At 46.2% G+C, this 24,946-nt stretch overlaps 1 protein-coding gene and 2 long non-coding RNA genes across 12 annotated transcripts in view; 1 reads left to right on the forward strand and 2 right to left on the reverse strand.

Moving 5' to 3' along the window:
* FKBP5 (FKBP prolyl isomerase 5) overlaps window positions 1–2,317 on the reverse strand; it is a 75,339-nt gene extending 73,022 nt beyond the window's left edge. For 3 of the 6 annotated variants that reach the window (XR_013230382.1, XM_077334296.1, XM_077334300.1), the window contains exon 1: window positions 723–850. The gene's annotated coding sequence lies outside the window, so the exon portion shown is untranslated. Of the gene's footprint in view, window positions 1–712; window positions 851–1,639; window positions 1,970–2,293 lie in introns of those variants that run through there. The other 3 variants (XM_077334299.1, XM_077334297.1, XM_077334298.1) reach the window with 3 other exon arrangements.
* Window positions 1–9,512, forward strand: LOC143835888 (uncharacterized). Its single transcript, XR_013230389.1, has 4 exons — window positions 1–115; window positions 243–406; window positions 5,112–5,209; window positions 8,013–9,512. It is a non-coding gene; the product is annotated as an uncharacterized LOC143835888 (long non-coding RNA).
* The window catches only part of LOC143835887 (uncharacterized), a 20,559-nt gene continuing 4,877 nt past the window's right edge, over window positions 9,265–24,946 (reverse strand). Inside the window, exons 4-5 of one of the 5 annotated variants that reach the window (XR_013230385.1) lie at window positions 11,367–11,420; window positions 9,265–10,530 (exon numbers count right to left, since the gene is read on the reverse strand). This is a non-coding gene — a long non-coding RNA (uncharacterized LOC143835887). The remainder of the gene's footprint in view (window positions 10,531–11,366; window positions 11,421–24,946) is intronic. The other 4 variants (XR_013230384.1, XR_013230386.1, XR_013230383.1 and 1 more) reach the window with 4 other exon arrangements.

The raw sequence follows: 24,946 nt of genomic DNA on the forward strand, positions 1-24,946 counted from the left end.
TCATGGGGAAAAGATTTAAACCTTCCCTCCGTAGCTGCGTGGAACGGCATTTTGCGCTTTATAAATGCCCCTGTCTCGAGAAAGCCACACACACAAACCAGGCTGGAAGCGCAAGGTGGGTCAACACAGGCGGCAGTGATTGCTGGACGGTGATGGGGCGGGGGGAATCTTCCTCGCTCTCTTTCCAACCCCTCCACTATTTCCATCTCCTCCCCACCCACCCCCCTATTTTATGTAAACAGCCGCACTTTTGAAGCAGCCCCCGTGCTTGCCAAACTGAGCAGAAAACGTGCGTTTGGGGGAAGAGGCGCCTCTGTCCTGAGAAAACACACGCAGAGTCTGCTCGGAAGCCTCCTAAGACAAAGCCGCCCTGGAGACGTGTGTGGGGCGGCCATCTGAAGGGAAAGTGAGTGAGTGAGTGAGTGGCTGCGGCTCCGGGGATGGGTACGCGGCGGGCGCTGGTGGCGGGGACTGGACTGGCCAGGAAGCGCCCCCACCCCAAGACATGCAAACGGAAGGGGCCTCCCCTGGGGGATGACGGGGTCGCAGGAAATAAAGGGGGCCAGGAGGGGAGTCCAAGCGTCGCCGGCAGACAGGGCAGGGAGAAGGCGGATGAGTCTCTCTCTCTCTCAAGAAGCGTCTCCTCTGCAAGTAAGCGCGCCTCTTTCCCTCCGCAAAGCCGTGACGCCCTCCTCACGCCCAAGCCAGGTACCTGCCCTCACCACGCTGCCGCCTCCTTCCCGTCTGACTACCCCCTCCGCGTTGCCGCCGCGTTACCCGACCGGGAATGACACGAGCTACCGGTGTTGGCCGCGAGTCCCCTCCGCTAAACCCCGCCCTCTCGCGCCTATTGGCTCTTGGGCTTGCCTGTCTGCGGCCTCGGCGCCCAAGCCGCGTTCTCATTGGTCGCTTTCCCCTCTCCCATATGTCAATCTAAGCTCCCTCCCCTCTCCAATCAACGGTCTAAGGGACACTCCGAAGTCTCGAGCCGCCGTCCTCCCTGCGAGGACACAAGAGGGGCGCGCGTGCATGGGCAAGATCCAGGCGCTGCCCCGAGCTGAACGCCACGTTGAGTCCTCCTCAGAGAGTCACTGGGGTTCTGGAGAGTTCTGGGGTTGCCCGGCCGGGGCGTCGACATCGGTTATTCCGTTCCCTGCTCTCCCGCCCCCTGGTTTAGGAGGCACAAACATCTCCCCGTGTCCGTGAACTTGATGTTGCTTTGCTATCTGACCAGGACAGGGATAATACCGACTAACTGAGCAAGTCCCTTCAAATACGGCCCGAAGAAGGCAGGTACGGCGCAGGATGCAACTCATCCGGTTGGCCCGTGTGTGAAGCACGCTGCTGGACTAGATGGACCACTGGTCTGATCCCGCAGACCTCTCTTGATCTTATCCAGTTCAACAAGGAGTAGCTCCGCATTGTGCGTCATGGGAAGACCTGTCGCGGGTGAAGCCCTCCGCGAACACTTTATCCACACACCGGAGTTGTTTGTATTTCCTCCGCCGAGAGAAATGCCCACAACAACTGCGGAGTCTGAAACAAAGTTACTACCAGTTTGAAGATCCCTCTCCCTGCTCTCCAGGCTTCTCTTTGCTGGGTTATCTGAGCGACTTAAAATAAGCAAACAAACACATACCGCAGTTGTCCACCTCAGCCCGCCACACCTGCCCGGTGCTCTGGCCCTCGCGCGGCTTCGTTCGGCTATTTCAGCAGCGCTGCTCTGCGCGACGCTCAAGGGGCTCCCGGGATCCTAACCCCCTCCCGCCCCCCCCCCGGATCCTTTCCCGGGGGGGGGGGGAGTCAGGCGCTCGGCGTCGGCGCGCGAGTGTTTCCGAGCAGGCGGCTTCTCCGCACAGTGGTCCGAGGGCAGAGAGCGGCTCGGGCCTCGGTGCGTGGAAGCCAGGGACGGCACGGAGAGGCCGAGCGGTCATGTAGGAGGATCAGACGCCTCGCAGCTGCAGCACGTCAGGGGCGGCGGCGGGCAGGGGGCTCGGCAAGCCCTGGCTCCTAAAAGGCACGCCTCGGCCCCGGCACGCGGCGAGTGACGGAGGGAAGGTCGCCCCCTGCGGCCCGCGTGAAGCGCCCGCCCGGCGGGTATCCCCGGGCCACCTCCCGAAGCCCACGCGCTGTCCTCGCCTCACCCGCGGGCCTGCGCGCGTGTGGTTCATTGCCTCTGCACATCTGGTCTGTCGCTTAACCGAGAAGCACCGGGGCCAGGATGGAGTGAGGTGCTCCCAGCGCGCTTGTTTTCCTTGGTTCCGTGGGCTTCGTATTGGATTGGCAGCATTACCTGGACACATCATTCTTCCCTGGTTGACTTCCTCAGCGTTTGTCTTGTATATTGCCAGAAAAATAAACCGTCCAAAAGGAAAGGGGAGAAAGCTGCGAGGAAACGACTCTTGTAGGGCGCCTATCAGTCCCTTTACAGTCCTTTTCACAGCAGGGCTGAGGCCACCACCCAGTTCTGTGGATGAACTGTCCCAGCTAGTTGCTTGAGGGTGATGCATGTGCTACAGCAGGAAGCACTTTAGGAGATGCATTCCATCCCTTGTGTGAGAGGAGACAGACTGTATCTCCCTCAGCAGCCCTTTCCCCCCCTTGTCCTTCTGGCCATTGTAGAAGAGGCTTTCTCTTCCCTCTGAGATGGAATGCCTCCTCTAAGATGAGTGGGAGTGGGGAAAGGGTCAGAACTACAGCTCAGGATCTTAAAGGAAGTTCTGTTCTAAGATGGCACCTCTACCTCTGCACGCACACACACCTATAATCTGTAACCATTAATAAAGCTGGTAAGGGGTGCTGAGAGGAGCTAGGACTCACTACCTAACTGCCAGTAAGGTTGGCTGTCCCAGCTATCCCATTCCTGATTTGCTGTCCATCCAACAAACAGCCAACCAGGAAGGTTGTCCTGCCCCTGGTTGCATCCCCCTCTAACTTCTTCCATTTGGAAGAGGTTCCAGCCCAAAACACAGGAGCTGGGAGGAGGGCCTGGGACTGTGGGCCAGTGTGGGAGGGAGTCGGTGCTGCCCCAAGCAGCTCGGGGCGGCAGGAGAAGGAGCGGACTGCCCACCAGCACCTCCCACCCTGCCCTGATAAGGCCTGCTGAGGCCTTTCCAGCCCTTGGCTGACCTGCCTGAGGCAGGGGGTTGGGGTGGCCTAGCACTCATTGTATTCAGGGATACAACGGGTTTTTCTGCTAGTGTGTATATACAGCAAATACACAGACACACATATATGAAAACCTGGTGCCCATTTAACAGGGTTATCTATTAATAAATTGAAACTAACTAACTAATGAACTGATGAATCAAAAGCTGTAGCCTTGTTTTTAAATTAATGTGTTGTGTTTACCCGTACCATTTCTTTTTTACTTTCCAAACAAATTATGGATTACAATGAACTGAAGTTCGAAATATGAATTGTGTGGATTGTGATTTCAAATGTTTTCTCACAGTTCACCCTTAAATTATTTACTGACAATCCACTTCTTCCAATCCTAATCTCAACGCATTGGCTGTCTGCATCTCATCTTAAAATGTCTGTCTCCTGTTTTGTATCTATTAGATATAAATGTGCAGGACTGACACAAGACATTGTTCTTTGTGTATATGTGAAAAAGTTAAGTATGTGACAGAATAGTTGTCCTGTTGCTTTGCCAGTGCTGAACTTGTAACTTTATCCACATGCTTCCATCATAACAGCACTGTGAAAAGTCAGCCTGCAAGGTATACACTGAACTCTGAATAGATCCACTCAAACCACATTCCAAGCACATGAGTTTGGATGTGAGAGAGCATCTCATTGTTTTTCAGTGTCATTGGGTTTATGCAATTATTTTCTCTCACTATCAGGTGACTGGGAGTGGGTGGGAATTAAGTTAGACCCAACACAGTGCATATTCAACAATTATACCATCCAAAATTGGGATCATCATTCAACATTGTCCAAATCTTAAGTTCAAAATTGTAAAGTCTTTGCATTTAAAATGTGGATTTTGAAAGTATTCAGACAAAAGTGCAAAATCTCAAAATTCTGTGAGCAGCTAAGGTCTAACAAAAGCAGAATAAGTTGTTTAAAAATATTTAAAGCCTATATAAATGTGTGTGAACGAGACCATGGGGTACATGTGGATAGCAGCGCTAAGAAATGCGAATGCCATTTTGGGCTGTATCAGCAGGGGCATCACATCAAAATCACAAGATGTCATAGTCCCATTGTATACGGCACTGGTCAGACCACACCTGGAGTACTGTGTGCAGTTCTGGAGGCCTTACTTCAAGAAGGATGTAGATAAAATTGAAACGGTACAGAGGAGAACGACAAGGATGATCTGGGGCCAAGGGACCAAGCCCTATGAATATAGGTTGAGGGACTTGGGAATGTTCAGCCTGGAGAAAAGGAGGTTAAGAGGGGATATGATAGCCATCTTTGAGTATTTGAAAGGTTGTCATTTGGAGGAGGGCAGGATGCTGTTCCCATTGGCTGCAGAGGAAAGGACACGCAGTAATGGGTTTAAACTACAAGCACAACGATATAGGCTAGATATCAGGGGGGGGGAAATTCACAGTCAGAGTAGTTCAGCAGTGGAATAGGCTGCCTAAGGAGGTGGTGAGCTCCCCCTCACTGGCAGTCTTCAAGCACACTTTTCTTGGATGCCTTAGGATGCTTAGGGCTGATCCTGCATTGAGCAGGGGGTTGGACTAGATGGCCTGTATGGCCCCTTCCAACTCTATGATTCTATGATTCTATCTGAACACAGCCAGCGGCGCCGCGGGCACCGCAGACTAAATAAAGCCGTAAAGGCTTTGTGGGAGGAGTTAGGGCGGGCTCGGTCCGGGATGAGGAAGGGTGCCAATTGGCCCCTTCCTCCGGACAGACCATCGGCCGGGCCAATCAGCAGGCGCAAAGCACCTGCCGATTGGCCCGGCCGATTCCCGCCCTGCTAACAAGGAAGTAACTGCGAGCCGCGCAGAGCGCGGCTCGCAGTTGCTCCTTTGCCAGCGGCCTGACGCTCTGCGTGACTGCCAGGGGCTCTCATGCCTAGCGCCTGCTGTATTTTAGGTACAGCGGGCTTGATTACTAGTGATTCTATAAATGTGCTTCATTCCTAGAATTTCTTCAAGGTTGCAGAGTTCCTCCCTTGCTGGTGTGTAGAATTTGGCTTGCCTGAGCACAGAGTGTTGGCAAGGAACCTCTTTCAAGGCTATAGGTACAGTTGTCAGTCCTAACCCATTTTTCCATTGTTTTGTTGGTCTGCCTTTGCTCTCTTTGGTCATGCCTACACTGATGGTTTTGTACAGGACAGTAACATGTTTTGGAACTGTGTCAGCCGGATACAATCAGAATGTACTGCCACTGCAGCTTGGAGATCTGAAGAGCAGCCTTATCAGACAACTCCATTCCGCACCGGGATCCATGTAGCAAATTGTTTGCTGAATGAAAAATTGCCATTTTAAATAGTGGAATTCGGCATAACGCATACCTGCCTTTGTAGTGGAATCCAGTTGCATTTCTATCGTTTCCCACAGGGTTCCGGTCTCTGCAAAAATCGCTAGCCAGGAATAGCTATTGCTAAGCTGTGTCCCGCCCCTGGCCGTCAAGCAGCCAATGGGTGGCTGTTATCATGCTCCCAAACAGCCCCTTTCCCTTTAAGGAAGGTTAAAAAAAAAAAAACACCCGTTGCAATGAATATGTATTTATTCGTTGCAAGAGACCCATCCAGCTAGCAGGTGGTGTTTGAGCTGCCGTTTCATCGTTGCCACGCTCCCCCCGAGTGAAAAAAAAAAATCCCCCCCCCTGACGGGCGCGATTTTCAGCCGAAAACAGTGTGAAAAATAAAGTGAAAATAAACCAGCCAACAGGCCTCTGCGATGCTTGTGCTTGGTGACTTTAAACAGAGGGGCTGCAGCCAGGGAAGCCTCGCTGGGTAAACGAAGGCTCGCTGGTGCATTGATCTCCGCTCGCTCGGAGAAAAAAAAATGGCGATTGCTTCACCGGAAGATCAGAGGAGAGAGCCAGGGGGAGGGACTTTGCAGAAACCGCAACAATGGTAACGCACAGAACTTTCCCGTTAGTGTTGCAGATTAGTTGCAGGAGTGTAGCGCTTTCCGGAGGGTGAATCCACTTTTGGGGATTTCCCTGAAAGCGCTACAACGAAGCGCTTTTTGCAGATCAGTTTCAGGAGTGTTGCAGATCATCAACGACATTGTGCATAATGGCAAAACTGTAGCAATTTCAATTAGTAACCATTGTGCTATTTTGGACGAATGCGGAACGGCCCTGAGTCACCTCTCACTTCGCCACCCCTAGTTTTTAAAGTACTAAGTGCTTCAGTCACAATCTCTTCCACTTCCTGTTGTGCTTGTGCAGGAGATGGAATCATGAGCAAAAAGGCACACAGAGTACTCAGTGGCAGTGTGAGCAGAAGTAAATTTTGGTTTCAGAACCAAAGGATACTGCAGTGGGCTTAAGACATCTTTGGGAAGGGGTGGTAGTGAAACTGCCTGATCACTTTCTTCATTTTTTCACAACCGTGTCTCCACTACTGCTCGTGGTCAGCATTTGAATGTACAGGGGCTGACTGTGATAATCAGACTTGAGTTCATCAACGTAACTGTGTGGTTTGGTACTGAATTATTCAACTGTCTGCCAAACAAGACTGAACTCCCCCTCCCCCCAAAAAACAACAACAACTACCCTGGGCATATGCAAAACACTGCCAATCCAAACAGATCAAGTGCTTTTAATGTTAGTAAGCTCTACTTACTCTAACACTGTACTGTAGAAATGAGGGGGGGGGGAACATTTCTTTAGGACTGATGTATATGTTTTATGACTGATATAACTGCCTACTTAAATAGAACAAAGTTTGAGTCCAGTGGCTTTTGTGTGCATTCACAATTAAACTTTGTTCATCTTAAAGGTGCCAATGGACTCAAACTTTGTTCCATTGCTTCAGACCAACACAGTTACCCACCTGAATCTGCCTATTTAAATATTTGCCTGCTGAGTGGACTAGTAGTGCAGTAAGTTGGGGGAGTGGAACTGAACCTTGGTGTGTGAAAAATATACATGCATGAAAAGCTGGTTGTGTTTTGCTGCACTGTTGGGAAAGAATACTGAAGGGCAAGCTTCTTAACAGTCACAAATAGAACTGGCTCCCTGCTCATGACTGGCAAACAGCATGAACCACACCACTGGGTGTTCAAGTATTCTTAAGGCATTTCTGCATATCTAAAAAAAATAGCATTATGCCAGCATAATGGCGTAGCACTAAAAATGATCACGCTTCTGGCTATTTCTCAACTTTTTTCTGTCTCGCTTTCATCTGCTGCTGTTTCGTTTTCCTTATACCCCACAGCCCGCTTGACATGGTGGAAGAGAGCAACGCGCTTTACACGTGACTCTCTTCTACTTGTCAATCAAGCCAGGCAACCAATCCCCTTTTCTCAATGTTTTAAAGGGCCCACGATGCCCACTATTTTTTAAAATTCAAAACTTGTCAATAGAAATGCCTATGCATCTAATCATAGTGCTTTTTGAATGCCACCCATTATGGAATCACGAGACTTGAAACTTAAGAAAAATAATCTCGTTACAATCTCGGGACTTCAGAGAGGCATGCTTTGTGTGACAACTTTGGGAATATTTTATTTTTGGCTTTGCCTGCACACTTGTATTCATTGCTCCAGGCAATTTGCTTAAAAAAAAACCCCTCCCATCCTTGAGAGAAGGGAGAGGGAGGCGAGTGTGAGGGCAGGACATTGGAGGCAGAGATAGCGCTTCACCTCCATACATTTCTTTGGCTGATGGCCTGCTGGTTGCTCTCCTGTAGCTCACGCTACATAGGTTGGGAATCCACTTTATGTGATGTTTATTGATAGAAGGTTGAGAGAGGAAGGCAAGATCATGAGTGCTGTGTTTGAAATATTTAGGTAAGTGTCCTAAGGATTTCTAGCTAACTGCCTCAAGCTGTGCTTCTAATCTGTACTTCCCTTCCTGGTACTTTTAAGGCTGCAAGCCCTGCAAGAGGGCTCTCTTCTGGTCTGGCCCTAAAACAACACAATATACCAGGCCAACAGACTGATGAAATGGGAAGCAAGTGATCTGGAAATGAATTAGCAGCAGCAAATGTTTAAAAGCTGACCACCAATGCAGGGAAGTATATATATATATATATATATTGTGTATTGAGCTCATTTCATTGACCATCACACCAACCCTGTGAAGTAGGTTATGTGAAAAGTGAGAGTGACTAGCCCAAGATCACCCACTGAGCTTCTTGGTAGAGGAAAGATTTTAATATTGATCTCCCAGATCCTAAGTACTTCTGCATATTTGAGATTCCCCAGGTAGGCATAAAAAGATGGCTACATGCACCTAAAAAATAAAGAATATTCCTATTCTCCCTTAAAAACAACCTGATATAGACTGGGCATGCTGTGAAGGCTCAGGATGTGGAAGGTGATTGAAGGTCATTTAAAGAGGGCGAAAGGAGGGGGAAGAAAGTGGCTTAGTCAAGCCACTACTTTGTAGATTCTGGTGGGAGAGCGATTGGGGCGATAGCTCTCTTCTCCACAGTTCCTCACACTGCCTCAACCATCTGCATAGGATTCCTTACCCTGTATCTATATCAAAACCTTGTAGTGACTGAGATAAAATTATCAAATTAAAGCATAATGAATAGGGATTTATTTTTAAACAGTGGCAATATATTTGGTTAGGTTTACCGTCTGCTAAGGGAGATGTCTCTCAGGCTACCAGAAATAACAGGATAGGCTAAAGAGAGAGTATATTAATTACCTATGGTCTACAGACCACCACTGATCTGCAATACATCAGGTAGAACACAGTTTGAGTCCAGTGGCACCGTTAAGACTAACAAAGTTTTTTGTAAGGCATAAGCTTTCATGTGCATGCACACTTCTTGAGATACAATGAAATGGAAGCTACCAATCCATACGTATAGGAAGAGGGTGAGCTGTAAATTAGCAAACTCAAATAATCACTATGTTGTCTGTTAATTTACACTCAGCCTCTACCTGTATGTATGGCCTAGATGTCAATGTATCTACAGAATGTGAAAGCTTACACCTTGAAAAAAGCTTTGCTGATCTTAAAGTTACCAGTGGACTCGAACTTTGTTGTGCTGCTTCAGACCAACACAGCTACCCACCTGAACCCCCATTTTCAGGTTGCCCATGATACCTGATGTAAATTTTAAACATATTATTTTCCAGAGAGAACTGATGAAAGTCAAATGCAAACTTGATTGCTTCAGCACTATGGTTTTAATTTCCCATGAAAGGGCCTCAGTTTGTCTCAGTGGCTTTAAATTTAGTAACATATACATGATAATGAACAATATTTCCCTGTTGCCTCTATCCTGTCTAGAAGTTTTACCAGAAGTTCCTCTAATTTAAGATTTCAGTGGTCTTCAATTGGAGTAAGTCTGTATAGCATTGCACTATTAGGCACCTTCAACAGAAACACAAAAGGTATGGCTTGATTTTTTTAATTCTTCCAGCGTTTTCTAGCAATTATTTAGGAATAGTTAGTGGTATTTTCATGTGATACTTGTGTGATGTTTTCAAGTCATTTTGTTTGCTGCTTTTAGTACTTTGTAGTATTTGTTGATACTTGTTTATATTTTATTGTTGAGTAATTGCATATTCGCAATATATTTTATTAACTTTTTTGTGAACCATCTTGAGAACCTTGTTTAGTGGTGATCTGGAAAGTTTTAAGTTAATAACTAATTCTGGAAGTGAATTTAATTCAGGAAACTTTGTCAAAAGCAGCAGTCACAACATGGGCAACAAAGCACCAGCTAAGCAGAACAGTGGTCAGTGGTACAACAAAGACCAAAATCCAAATTGGTCCAGGAGAATACTCTCATGGGTATTTGTGCAGCAGCAATAAGCAAAAAACACCCCCCCCCCAATTCTAAAGGAACAAAGGATTTTAAAATTTGGATAAAAACAGACATCTATTACCACTTTAATCTCCCACTGCACCCCCGAACCCAGTGTCCTATACATGTTCAAGTGGGACATCCCAGTTTCCATGGCAATCTATAGAAACAGGAAATCATTACAGGAAAACTGGAAAGGGCTAGTCCTTTACAGCTTGAGGTGAGAGGATACTCTTGGGTCATGCATCCGGTTCAGCAAGAATGCTGCCGGCTAGGGCCTCTTCCCTCTAAGTCTTCTTTCAATAATAATGTACACAGCCTTCTAGCAAATTTCCATGATGTACAGTTCCCATGGGGCTGCATGCTTTTTGTTGACTTAGTGGTAATTGTCCCCCAGGACTGGAAAAGCAGCTTGAATCAATATTCTAGTCATTATACTTTTGCATTCTTTGAACTCTCATTTGTTTTTTGAGTTAGGTGGCTCTTAAATTCCTGTTTAACTGTGCTGAATCATTAAGGGCAAATAAATGCAAGTTACATCTTTGAGTTCATTCTAATTAGACATATATTCATTTTGGCAGAGGTGCTTTTCTTCATCAGATTCTCTTCAGTTCATCCTGCATGTTAGAATACAATAATTTAGGAATGATTTAGCAACATACTTAAAAACTAGATACACAGATTAAACCTTGGTCTTTAACTTGGCATTTTTGAACTTAATGATTCATATGGGGAAATAATACCGGAGGGAGATTAACAGCACCATCTCAAAGCAGAAGCATATCCTTCTAACCACATTGAGTTCAGAGGATTTAGAAGGGAGTAGCTCTGCTTAAAGTAGTACTGTATAATGTTCCCCATTCTAAATGTTTTTGGGAAGTAACCTGTAGGGTAAATGGCCCAAATCACCCAGCAAGGAAGACTGGGGCTGCCATGCAGAGGAAGGCAGTGGCAAAACTTCTGCTTGTCTCTTGCCTGGAATGCCCTGTAGATGAGATCATTGTGAATCAGCTCTTATTTGATAGCACCTCAACCAGCAGGGTTTGATTTTCACAAGACTTGTTTTAGTTAGTGCTCTGCTAATAATTTGTACAGCCCATACAATCCTGTCCTAAATTGCATTCTGTTTTGAGGTTCTTTCCCACTGAACTTAGTAGTTCATAGATGATATACTATTTATCTTATGATTTTTCTTAATGCTAATAAAGGTCATTTGGACAAAGGTTTCCCAAAGCCTTTATCTTGGCTATTGTTCTAACTCCATTTTTATCACTGGTCTTTTCAAATGTGTTTGTGTATGTGTGTTTATTCTAATTGGGCATTTTTTCTAGTTGCTCACCAATCTTCATAAAATGTTTCATCTTTAAAAAATCAAACTATACACAAACACCTGACTTCTGAGAACCACCATAGGACGAGGATTACACACACACACTCACACACTCTTACTTACAGGTCAAACTGCAGATAATAACAAAATTCCTGATAGCATGAATAGAATAAGAAACTGTAAAGGAAAAGGAACCAGATTAGTAAAGAATAGCTTTCACTTAACTTATGATTTATACCGGGGTCTCTGATGGGCCCATCCGCACCTTTCATAGTACCCTCAAATGTTTTTAGAAAGTAGACAGGGCTAGGTGGGACTTCTGCCCAGCAAAGCTTCTGATGCCTGCAGATTTGACTAGCTGTGCAGACTTTTTAACATGTTGATTTGGCATCAGGGGCCAGCACAGCTCAAGGACGTTCACTGTATGACTGAAGGTAAACTGGAGCAGCCATCTATGGCAGCCATCTTGTGGTTGCACCTGCCCAACTGTCTCAGGATTCCAAATGTGTGCAGAGGCTCAAAACGGTTGGGAACCATTGATGTACACTCTGCAAATATTTAAATAGGCAGATTCAGGTGGATCTGAAGCAACCGAAGAAAGCTTGAATCCAGTGGCACCTTTAAGACCAACAAAGTTTAATTCTGGGTGTGAGCTTCCATGTGCATGAACACTTCTTCAGATTGCAATATGCAGATTGAAATAGGATATGGCACAAAAAGGGAGCAGGCTTGGTCAGAATACTGATCTAACCAGAATAAATTAAAAACTAATGAGACATACATTTCCTGTGAATAAGCTGCATTTAATGAGCTACCAATCTTTTTGAAAAGTGCTCAGCTGAAAAACAAAATATTAAAATATCTCTAATCACTGGAAACAAAAAAGCAAACTCACAACAATGCACAGATGCTTAATGACAAAGGAAAATAGGGAAGATGTGAAAAGTCCATTGTATCCTCCATGGAGAGGAGCCATGTCAGCCAAATACCCCAGATTTTCACTGAGATTGTCCCTGCAGCAGCCATTTCCTCCCCTTCCATTGAAGTCTAATGGAAAAAAAATTGGCACTAGGATATTTGCGATTTCTGATTGTTTACTGATTTCTGTAGTCCAGACTCTGTTCATTGGATGTCCTATTTTGTTGTTTATATGTGAATTACACTATGTGGACTATAATAACAAATAATATTAGAATTTTATAACGAATATGTTCATCAGGTTCTGATGAATCTCCAACTTCCATTTTTTAAAAGTAAGCCTTTAGCCCTTTCCATAGCAGAGATATAAGGACAAAGGCATGTCTCTGCAATTTAAAAGGCTAGAGACTTGCATTTCAAAAAATAAAACCTGGGAATTCAAAGAGCTGGATACACATGGACCTTGGGAATGTTATCCCATCATTCTACTTCTGGTGGCCCAGCACAATTGCATACACACACACACACACACACACAGTTTATAAATCTCATACATACTGTTAAAAGATAACTCCTCACTCACCCTTGTTAGCAAAGCTGACAATATCCAAGATAGATTTCATTCTCTGACTGTGGATGCATTGAACACATTTCTTTTAAAATCTGTCCCCTTAAATGCACACCCTAATCACTATGTTACAATACGCAGATGCAATAGAGGCTGTAGTAACCACTCGTCCACTTGTCTCATTTTTATCATGCTTTGGATTGGATGCCATCCAAGGAGGTCAGGGTGGTACACATGGTTCTCCTCATGTCATCATAACAACCCTGCAGTGTACATTAGGCTCAGAGTATGAATGACTCAAAGTTAACTCCGGACCTTGTTGACTAAGTGATAAATTGAACACAGGTTTTTCCTTTCCAATGCAGAAACCTCCTAGATACTCCTCATCTGCCCCTGCACTGCCAGCAGATGCTCCCTTCTCACCTGCAGTCCCGTTTTTAAATCTTTTATCTCTCTGTCTGCTCTGCTCTTGTTCATCTAGTAAATACCACCCATCCTCTAGGAATGAACCATTTCATTTCAGTGTTTTGTGTAGTGCCTGCTATACCACTGGCACTAAATAAATGCCTCTTAGTAGGAATATGTACTGTAAACAGGATGCAATGTACAAAGCACATGAATCATACTGTGTAAGGAGACAGCAAAGAACAAATAAAATGTTGAGGACTGCAGTGAAAGTGTACTGGAGCCTAAGTGTCTATAATTAAAGATGATTTTGGCAGAGAAACACTTGGAACATAAGTATTCTTTGTCAAGTGTGTGTATGTGTGTGTGAACACTGAAGGTTAACCCTTACCCCTCCCATCATCTGAACAAAGAACAATCCCACATCAGTAGGGAATGGTCCTGCAGAAATGAAAGTTGGTTTTTCTTTTTTAAAAATCAACATGTCTCTGTATATTTTGATTTGAAGTGACTTTCCCATTTCAGCCAGCATTCTTGTCCATGGGCTGTCTTCATATGCTCTTCATTTTTATCTACCCCAAGCCCCCTTCTAAAGGTGCTAGCTTAGTGGGAAAAAAAGCAGCAAAAACCATGTTAAAACAACAGTGAGATTGACGTAAACTGACAAAAGCCAGGAAATTCTCTGTGAGAGCAGCCACGCTGTCCTCGACTCACCCGATGGTGCCTGTGTAATTGCAGCAGCTCATATGTTATGTAAGATCAAACTGCTTTTAGACCTCAACAATGCTTATTTCAGTCCTAAGCAAAATACATCCTTTTGGAATGCTCTCCCCTCACCTCCCGCTGAATAAAGCGCGGATGAGAAAGCCAAGCGGCCATCAGGCGCTGTGATCAGGCTTCCCTCGCCATTCTACAAGTACAGTTTATCCTTGATACGTAGTCCCCACCCCTCTCCCAGACAAGCTTTGGGATGTGCTTCAGCTGAGAGCATACTATCCTTCAGCACTCAGGGCTCTCAGCAAGAAGCCAGAGCTGCCCTCTGTGCAGCGCAAGATGAGCAGAGCTAATTGGCCTTTTTGGGTTCTTTGTGCATCTTCCAGGGGTCAATATGACAAAGATCAATGCCAAGCCATCCTGTCCCTCAGCCACTGCTTGACATCTGCCTCCCCTTCCCTCCCTAATTGAGGGATGGGGGAGGGGGGAAAGGGCAGTAAATCACCCCCCCCCCTTTCAGCATGAAATGGGAAGATATCACTTTGCTTTCCAATTATTCAATAAAGTTAATAAAATAACCTTAAGCACCCACAACAAAGTGAGGCATATAATGATGATACACTGCTTCAGGGAGAAAGTGGTGCCAGGTTGTTCTCTATTCTCCAGATCCTGGTTCATTGTGCCCTGACCTGGAGGGGCCAAACAAGCCCAAGCTGATCTTTCTGCTTGGGAGGAGACTGCTCCGAATAATTTGAAACTAACTAATTTAGAATTTTATAATGTTAAATTTCTGTTATGCATGTTTATGTTCTGTATTTTAACCAGTGTGATGTACTCTGAGCCTCTGGGGAAGAGTGGAATATAAATAAATAAATAAATAAATAAATAAATAAATAAATAAATAAATAGGATCATGGAAGCTAAGCAGGGTTGCTCCTGGCTGGAACTTGCATGAGAGACCACTGAGGAAGTCCAGAGCAGCTACACAGAGGCTGGTGATGGCAAACCAACTCCAGTCTCCTCTTGGCTTGAAACCCTCAGGTGTTGCCATATGTTGGCTGTGAATTAACGGCACGTTCCATCGCAACCACCACTACCATCACCACCACCAGTTCCTTAGCTTCATCTCTTTTAGACTACGGAGGTCTGTGGCCTATAGTCCAGCAGAAGAATAAAGAAATCCTGCTTGCATATACAGGAGAGGATCTTCATAGACTTATTTCCTTTGTTTTCCACCCCTGTCAACCCTTGGACGGCCATGTGTTATGCTAGATATGCTGCAACATGCCTGGCTATTCTTGTGAATGAGAGGCCAATCTGTAGTTCTTTTGTTTTTAGTCGAATCACTTACTTTGTTGGGAAAGGATGACCCAACTTCCAAAGGGAATAGTAAACTTAGTGTGATACACACAGCCCGATTTGGTCTGTTTAGGAAGTCAGCTACTACATCTAGTAGTAAAAAAAACTACACTAGGCAACTTTGTGTTCCCACAGGAATCAGGAAGATCGATACACCTACCGTATATACTCACATATAAGCCGAGTTTTTCAGCACAGTTTTTAGCACTAAAAAGCCCTCCTCGGTTTATACGCGAGTAACTGAAATAACAGCCTGCTCCCAGCCAGCCAATAGTAGCATTGACAGTAGTCCCTGGTTCAGAAACACAGCTGGTAGGTCCATTAAGCAAAATAACTGGGTTTACTAATTTGGCTTTGTCTGACAAATGTATTCTATGCTTAAAATTGAGATTATACCTTTAAATGGCTATACCCTTCTTGAAGAGCAGTGCACATATTGAAAACAGTTTAAGCTTAGGACTATTTTAGTCCTGGAAGTCCTTTTAGTCCTTTTCAGCATTGCCTGTGAAGACCTGTGTTAAAATCTGATGTTCCATTATCTACCTTTCAGTATTCAGGTACCAAGGCTGAGTGTAGCAATAGAGTTACCATGGTTATTTCACGACTGAGTTGCTCCAGAACACTTAGAGCTGATTCAAATGCTTAGAAGAGGCACGTAGTACAGTCCTCGTGGGAATATACCATCTCAGAATCTACATGGGAGTCACATGTTTGTAATCAGTGAGAGCTGATGGTAAAGTCTCCCAGCACATATAAAGCAAGTATGTGAGTGTGTTCTATGCTCCCCAGCTTTGCATGTGTGCCGGGAGACTTTTGGCATGGGGGTACATTCAAAATATTCAGTCTGTCAGAACATATTTGCACTGCATTCTTGAAAGGGACAGATGAGTACACCATTTCTGTGATCAACTGGTACCAGGTGAATGTAGCCCAAGTTGTGTGGGGCTGTTTTCAAACAGAGTGGGAGAGAGTTACTTGCATTCTTGTCAACTCCGCAGGGTGCAGTTCTATCCCCCCCCCACTCTATTCAACATCTTCATGTACCCTCTAGCCCAGGTAGTTCAAGGTTTGGTAGTTCAAGGCTGGGATGCCACCAGTATGCAGATGACACCCAGCTCTATTTTCTAATGGATAGCCAGACTCTCACCCAGAATCATTCACCTGATGTTTGAGAGCTGTAGTGATCTGGCTTAAGCAGAGCCATCTGAAACTCAAACCCTCCAGGATGGAGGTCCTTTGGCTGGATAAGAAGGGGTCACGCGAGGAAGTGAAACTGCTTTGCCTAGAAGGCTTACTGCTGTGCGATCCACTAGGAATTTGGGTGTGATCTTTGATGCCTCCCTGTCAAGGGAGGCGCAGGAAGGTCACTAAAGTATCTTACTTTACCCCATGGCTGTAGCAGCCTTCCTTGTTCAGTGGGGCTGCCATGGTCACAGGCAGGGCTTTAAATATGTGAATTGAAAATCAGTTTTCCCCATAACCAACCAAAAACATTTTAAATCAGTTCCCAAGCACATGACTTAGATGCATTTTAGTGTGAATGAATTGGGTAGATTGAAACAGTATTTGTGTGTCAAAATATTTGTCAACTTGTAACAAACACCTCTCTTAAATAAACAAAAAACTTCACATATTGCTTGTCTCCTTTAAGCATCTTGTCATATTGGTTGTTAGCAGATAATTTGAGAGGATTATCTCATGTTTAAAGAGAAGCATGATGGATAAAATATGGGGTGGGTAGATCTGATGGGTAGACAACAATAGTCATGGGAAATTTGGAATACTGTCTTATTTGGAGGACATTAGCATCTTTTTCCACTGGAAATATTCTTATTTAAACTCTCATTCTTTCCATGCAGATTGTGATGTTGCCATCTAAAAAGCCTACATTTCAAAAATGTAGACGGGGTAAACAAATGCTCTAAGTATGGTGGTGCTGCCACTGGCCTACTCCTGCCTGTTTCTCCTTATCTCCAAAGTGGGACACTGGGCAGTGCAGGAACAGAAGGGCAGGTTGGCTATGGTTAGTTCCATTGCTTTACACATATACATTATTATCCCTAGGAGATTAGCAGTGCAATCCCAAGAAGAGTTAAACCCGTCTCAATCCATTGAAGACAACTGGCTTAGAAAGGTATAACTCTGCTTAGGACTGAGATGCTAAAAGGAGTAGGTCAGTCACCATGAAATCTTGAAAGGCAGGAATGCTAGGACTTTCTGAGAACTGCTGTAATATAGCAGTTATGTCAATCATATAACTCAAGTCCAAATTCCCATTCAGTGATAAACCAGGCAAGTTTCTGAGAGTTTACATTTCATTTTTAGGCACACAAAACCCCACTTTAGATCACATTTGTGGTATGAAGAGAGGGTGTGCAAATTCCCTCCCCCATGCCATCTTTGTGATCTGTAATGGGCCTGGGAAACCACTATTTCCCCCTCTGGGGAAACACAGTTTGAATTAGACACCTATGGACCTGAAAACTGAGTTTAAAAAACAAAAGCTCAGGGAGCTCCAAGCATTGAACTCCTCCCAGCATCTCATTTAGTCCTTGGCTATGCAGTTCCCTCAGTAACCTTGGGCTAGCCACTCTCCACCTAGCCTACTTCATAGGGTTGTGCCAGTAACAGATAGAAAAGAAGAACCAAGTAAGGCCTTCTGAGCTCCTGGGAGGATCTGTGCAATAAGAAGAGGTGGTTTGCCATTGGCTGCCTCCTCGTCATGACCCTGGCATTCCTTGGGGGTCTCCCATTCAAGTACTATCCAGTGCTGACCATGATTAGCTTTTGAGATCTGAGAAGAACAGGCTAGCCTGGGCTATAGTGGTCAAGGCAAGAATATACTATGTCCATAAAAAGTGCTAATTGTCCAGATGATGCCTGAGAAGGACAAGTCTATGTTTCAGATTTAAATAATTTCAAAATGTTTAAATTGTTAAGGCAATACAAGAAAGCCAGGAAATTAGCTTGTGGGAGCTTTTAAAACTACAGTCCCCATGGATCTTTTGGGAAGATAGTTAAACCAATTTTAAGCAATTTTAGATTTTGAACTATATGCCTCTGCAGAGAAGACTGCAGTTCAGAGAGTGGGAAGTATTATTGTGGAATTGTTGTTTCTCAGCATATACATAACACCCCCATCCTGCAGTGGTCTCTAGTTGAACCAGTTTTGTAGGTTTTTGTAGCATCTCAAATAGTACCTGAGAAGCTCCCAAGCGCATAACAAAATTTTAGTCTAGTGGCACCTTTAAGACCTACAAAGTTTTATTCAAGTATGAGTTTTCATGTGCGCACAGATTTCCCCAGTAGCTTTACTAACCTCAAGGTGGGGGCTGGAGCACTCCAAGAACTGTACCTAATTTCCAGACTACAGAGATCAATTCCCTTGGAAGGAATGACAGCTTTAAAACTTTGTTTGGCAGCAGCTTCCACCAAATCATAGGGATTTTGCTGAATGACTGAAGATCTGCTGTGGCAGACATTTTGTGGATTGCTTTGTAGCCTATGGTAGTACTTTTGTGGCAGTCATATTATTAGAGTTGTCATCTCCCGGTTGGGAAATACTTGGAGATTTGGGGGGTGGAGGGACATCAATGGGGTATAACGTCACAGAGTCCACCTTCTGAATCCAAAGCAGCCATTTCCCCCAGGTGAACAGATCTCTGTTGCCTGGAGATTACTTGTAATCCCAGGATATCTCCAGGTTCCACCTGGAAGTTAGCAGCTCTACATACTGTGGCTGTGGCTTCCATTCTGTGTCAGGATTCCGAAGGTGCCACAGGCCCTAAATGTTGGGAACCCCTGGATAACTCAGTGATAGCCTAGCAGTGGTTATTATGGATAATCATTGAGTGGAACTTCCATGTTCTGGGGCAGTCTGATTTTGCTGGAACTGGGTAGGGAGAACCATTAGCTTCAGGCCCTGCTTGCAAGCTGCTGACTGGCAGCTGTTGGTCAGGATAGAATTTGGTCTGACTTGGCAGAGATTTTCTTAAAGTCAAAAGTGGTGTGACAAAAATCCTAATCCACCATTTGTGAAAGTAAAATGATGAACTATGCATTGCCTCAGTTTGGTTCTAGATCTCCTTCATTTCCTTGACTGCCCCACACCTATATGGAGTTCATACACAGAGGTTGCACATGAGTGTTCAGAGGGAGAGGATCCATGCCCATGATGTTTGACAAGACATTTGTTCCATCTGTTTTTCTATCAGACCTACCTCACTCTAGGGTTGCCATCTCCCCCCCCCCCAACTGGTTATCAGCAGGGGATGGGGGGAAGGTACCTCCTGGGTCATCTAGTCCTACCCCCATTATTCTATGATTCTATGATCTAGGCTGGAGAACTCCTGGAGATTTGGGGATGGATCCTGGAGAGGACAGGGGCCTCTGAGGGGTGCAGTGCCACAGAATCCACCCTCTAGAACATCCATTTTATCCAGATGACTGATCCCTGTATTCTGGAGATGAGCTGCAATTCTGGGGGATCCAGGAGAAGGCTAGCATTCTCAACTTACTTCTTCACACCTGCAAAGTAGGACAGAGCAGGCATGCAGTGTCATGAGCAGCAGAACTCCAGTCAGCAGCGATACAGCTGGATGAGCCAGCCTGCCATTGTCTCTCTTTTCCAATAAGGAACAGCAGATGTATTGGGGCAACATGTTGGCATCACCTGTAGGGGCAGGCAGGGCCTGCAGGAGCCTCATTTCTGCATTTGTTCTGGTGCTCTGGCAATGACTGGAGCCTGCTAATCTCTTAATTAGGCTCAAGAACCTGGCCTGCTATCTCAAGGGCAAACAAAGTGAAAAAGTAAAAATCAATGTGCATTGATTTTGACTGTGTTCTTTCACCTTTAAGAGGACAGCTTGGCACACTGTGGACACTGAATACAGAGCCCAGTTTGAGGGGTATCATTCTTCCCCATAGTGGGCGGAGGGCTTCACTGGAGTAATGGCACCATAGGGCTGGATTCTGGAGCAGAAATTGAGGGATGGCATCCCAATAAGGCAACCTCCAAAGGCTCAGTAAGCCAGCCAGCTCAACCTAGAGGGTTTTTACCTGTAATTTTAAAATTTGTAATGCACTCAATACAGGGTTTAAAATACATTAGCTTCAATGCAAACTAGAGAAGACAATAGTTGAGAACCTGGTGTGGATTCCCCCAACCCAACACATAGCAGGAGCCACACATCAGGCTTTTGGATGCTAATTTTCCAAGTCTGTGGGGCTCCAGTTCAGATTGGGATTCTAGTGCAGGGAGAGAAGAGGCTTCAGCTTCCCCCGCTCCATGCTGTGTTCCCAACCTGGGTCATTATGCACATGTTGGATAATGCACTTTCACTGCTCTTTAGAAGTGGACTTTCCTGTTCCATATGGGAAAATTCAACCACAAAATCACATTAAAAGTGCATTATCCAACGTGTGCATAACGGTCTCAGAAACAGCTGTGGAGGAAGGTGCTATTTACTATGTTGGGAAGTCACAGGCACATAGATGGGCCACAAGCACATCTCCCCAGTGGGGCAATTGGCACCTTCCAAACAGTGCTTCATGTTGGGTGAAGGGTCCAGGTGAAAAGCTATTGACTGGCCTCCCCCTGTGTCCTGGCCCAACTCTGATTCAGGGTCCTGTATACTTCGGGTAAAGAGTCTCTTGTGGCGCAGAGTGGTAAGTGGCAGAAATGCTGTCTGAAACTGTCTGTCCACAAGGTTGGGAGTTCGATCCCAGCAGCCGGCTCAAGGTTGACTCAGCCTTCCATCCTTCCGAGGTCGGTAAAATGAGTACCCAGCTTGCTGGGGAGTAAACGGTAATGACTGGGAAAGGCACTGGCAAACCACCCCGTATTGAGTCTGCCATGAAAACGCTGGAGGGCATCACCCCAAGGGTCAGACATGACTTGGTGCTTGCACAGGGGATACCTTTACCTTTATACTTGGGAAATAAGGTACCAGCAGTTTATTTCTCGTGTGGCTGATCATATGGAAATAGACCCAACTCTCAAAAAATAATTTGGTCTAGGAAAATCATCTCTACTTTGACTCCTGCTAATCTTTAAACAGCCCCGTGGCGCAGAGCGCCACGGACTGAATAAAGCAGTAAGGGCACTGTGGGAGGAGTTAAGGCGGGCCTTGTCTGGGATAAAAACTCGGAGGGGCCAATCAGGAGCCGCGAAGCGGCTCCTGATTGGCCCATCCGAGTGTCCATCCCGCCCCAAGCAGCCAATGGGGAGCCGCGCAAAGTGCAGCTCTCTGTTGCCTGCTTCACCCGCACAGACAGCCATGGGTGAGTGGTGGGCTGCGCTGCCTTCTCCCGGTCGGCGGAGCGGCCTCGCCGCGTGATAGACGCGGCGAGGCCGCTCCACCGGCCGGGAGAAGGCTCGAGAGAGCCTCGGGGGGGCGGGGGGGTCTGGCTGCCTTCTCCCGGCCGGCGGAGCAGCCTCGGGCGCGTCAGGCCTCCGCCCGAGGGAGCCCCCGGCAGTCGCGCAGAGCGCGGCTGCCAGGGACTCCCTGCCCGGCGGCCTGACGCAGCGAGAGGTGCGAAGCGCCTCTCACCGCGTCAGGCCGCTGTCCAAGGGAACCCATGGCAGACGCTTCTGCCAGGGCCGGCCCAGGCGCTCCTTCGCTGCCGCCCCGGCCCGGCCCTGGCAGAAGCCCCTCCCGCCCACCTCCGACGTTCTCCCGGCTTCTGCCGGGCCGGCCGACTCCAGCGAGGACTGCCGCTGCTCGCCAGCTGCTCGCCGCCGCCGAAAGACCAGGACTCCAGCAAGGACTTCAGGTACTCCCCCCCCCATACCCACTCTCACTCCTGGGGGCTGCTAGCGCCCATTGCATTTCGGACTGCAATGGGCTATATTTCTAGTCTTTTCAATAAATCTGTAAGATTGGCCAGTGTCTTCATATCACAGATGAGGAACTGAAGTTGAGTGGCTCATGGAAGTCACCCAGTGAATGTAAGGCACTCTGTGGTGAGTTTTGATTGAGGGACAGGGCAATATGGCAGCTGAGAAAGCTAATGCACCATTAGGCTGCATTGCTAGGAGCAAGGGAAGTTGTAATACCACTCTATTCTGCTTTGGTTAGACCTCATTGGGAATATTCTGGCTGCCACAGATCAAGAAGGACATTAACAAGTTGGAGAGTGTTTAGGGAAGGGCAATTAGGATGGTTGAGGGGTTGGAATCCAAGCCTTACGATGAGGGGTTGAGAGAGCTTTGGGAAGACACCTCATTCTTGTAGCCACTGTGCTACACCAGTATGGAGTTAGAGCAGTGCCCTCATCTTGCCTGCTGCTGTGCAGTTTTAGGCCTACACTATTTGGACTCTTCTAGGTGGCTTGCTGGGAATGGACTGATTCACAGAAGAACCACTGCAATGTTTGGAGGATCCTGCGTAACTGTGGCAATAAAAGTCTACTTACTTTTGCAACAGGGTTGTCTCTGGGGACCCATACAAACACTTGGCTCTATTGGAATAAATTAAGACATCTGTCTGCCTTTCTTGTCTCTTCCCTTCAGGCTGAAGGATACTAACAATCACCTAGTGGAGACCTGTGCCCACAAAGTGTCTGAAACATGGCTTCACTGCCATAGAGGGGAGGGTCTGCTTTTGTTAGTTTTGGTGCAGGGCTGCCATCTGTCAGCCCACATATCACACCTGTCCAAACAGTTGTAGCTGTTGTACACCTTTGGCTGTGATGCTTTTTAAATCCACCCCTCCTCTCCCATCTGCCAAGGTAAGTAGACCTTCAGTTTTGCCCTGCAGTAAAACGCTGGGAAAGAGCAGGTTAAGGGAGAGAGTAGCAGGAGAGATGCAGTGGGCAGACCCCCCTTTGCTGCCTCCCAGACAGAACATTTGGAAAGGGCTCTCATGGTAGTGTGCCCAAACATTCCTTTTCCTCTCTCAGGTCAAGTTGTGAAAAAGCTGGCTGAGCACAGGGCTCATTGACTGATACCACATAAAGTCTTGCCCATAAGGTCACCAAAAAAAGCCTTCCCCCTCAATTTCCAGAGTAGCTTTGCATTAAAAAAAAAAAGATTGAACCTTCCCCTGCAAAGTTAATTAGACAATGAATGAACAGATAATGGTACAGAGTCACCAAAACACTTCAAGTATCCTAAGTGTCTCAAGAAACATACAGATGGATTCCATCCTGACCGAAGAACACATCTCAGAAACATTTAATCAGTGAAGCACTAGAAAACCATGCTTACAAACATGTGCTGAGTCCAGTTTCCTCCCCACTGAAACTCAGGCCACCTAAAAACAGATCACTTGCCAGATCAGGAAACATTTCACATTGCTGCCAATGGGATCTGTTGGAAGGAGTATCCAAATGTGTATCACCAATTGTGATGCAGCTAATCACATGCCCCTGCCATTTTCACATGCCTGAATTTCCAGTATAAGAGGTTTAGGTGCAGATGGTTTGGCTCAGGGATGGACTGGCCATTTAACTCACAGGGGAAGTTTCTGGTGGGCCTCTGCCTTGGAGGGCTGCTGGTAGAACCTGGACCCAGTAAATCTGCTGGCACTGCAGGAGCTGCTCCTCTTAGACGTGGTCAGCAGAGCCAGTGATGAGCACTAGCCCATCCTGCCCATCCGCTAAGGGTGTAGGAGAAGGCAATGGGTGAGGCAGCATGTACTGTTGGTGCTAAAGGGCAGGACTGAGCTGAGACACCCCTGCAGTGCTGACTTGTAGTGCCACAGGGACCGTCTAGCTTGTTGCGTCTGGGCTGTTTAAACATTCCAGCCTGCCCCTGGTTTGACTTTCACATGACCAGCCCTGGCCCTTCCTACTTGAGGTGCTCCATATGCTTCAGCATGAATCTGGTACACAACTACAGTTCATAACATTTTTGAAACAAACAGCCAGAAGAGTATCCATCCACACATAATGGATAATGCACTTTCAGTGTGCTTTTGCAGCAGGATTTTCCTGTGCGGAGCAGGATAATCTACTTCTAAAGTGTGTTAAAAGTGCATAATCCAGAGATAGCCAAACTGTGGCTCTCCAGATGTCTGTGGACTACATTAAACCGCCATAACTATTAAATTGATACAGTGGAAAGGCACAAACAGCATTCAAGGTGGAGTCAGGTAATAAGCATGCAACGAACCCACCTGTTTATGAAAACAGGCAAACGGGAGTTGCGGCCAGTTCACGTGGATCTATGCACTGACATTTAAAGTACTGCTTGTCCTAAACAGATTTATATATTTATAAGAAGAACGCTGCATATGGCTTGGCATATGCTTCTCCCGCAGGGGAATGTCTAGTTTTCTTTCAAACGATAAAACCTTGGTGCTTTTAAACAGGTGGTGTAGATGTCTCTTGCATACTCTGGATAAACTATTGCCTCATTCAAGCACACCAATGTTGTTTTTTCTCTCCTTGTACATTTTTCTAAAAATATTTGTTCTGAGGCTGGTATCTCAGTGTGCCAAGTTTTAACCCAAAGGGGGAGGGGAGTACGTTCTCCTTTGCTTGCGCAAGAATCCTTTATGTTTTGGAAGTTTACAATGGGGAGTGGCTGTGCACTCTGAGCTGTGCGGCAGCACTGCCCTCCGCTGCTGAAAAGAGCTGAGGCCTAAACACGTCAGTGGGTATAGGCAGTGTTTACTGCTCGCTTGCTGGGGCCTCCAAGTTACACAATAGCCTGCCTACTCTTAGCACATTCTGTCCCCGTTGTCAGCATTGGGTGCAGCTGCTCCAGATGACAATTTAAGTGCTACAACAGATA

Source organism: Paroedura picta, chromosome 4, assembly GCF_049243985.1.
Source record: "Paroedura picta isolate Pp20150507F chromosome 4, Ppicta_v3.0, whole genome shotgun sequence".
Lineage (NCBI taxonomy): Eukaryota > Metazoa > Chordata > Lepidosauria > Squamata > Gekkonidae > Paroedura > Paroedura picta.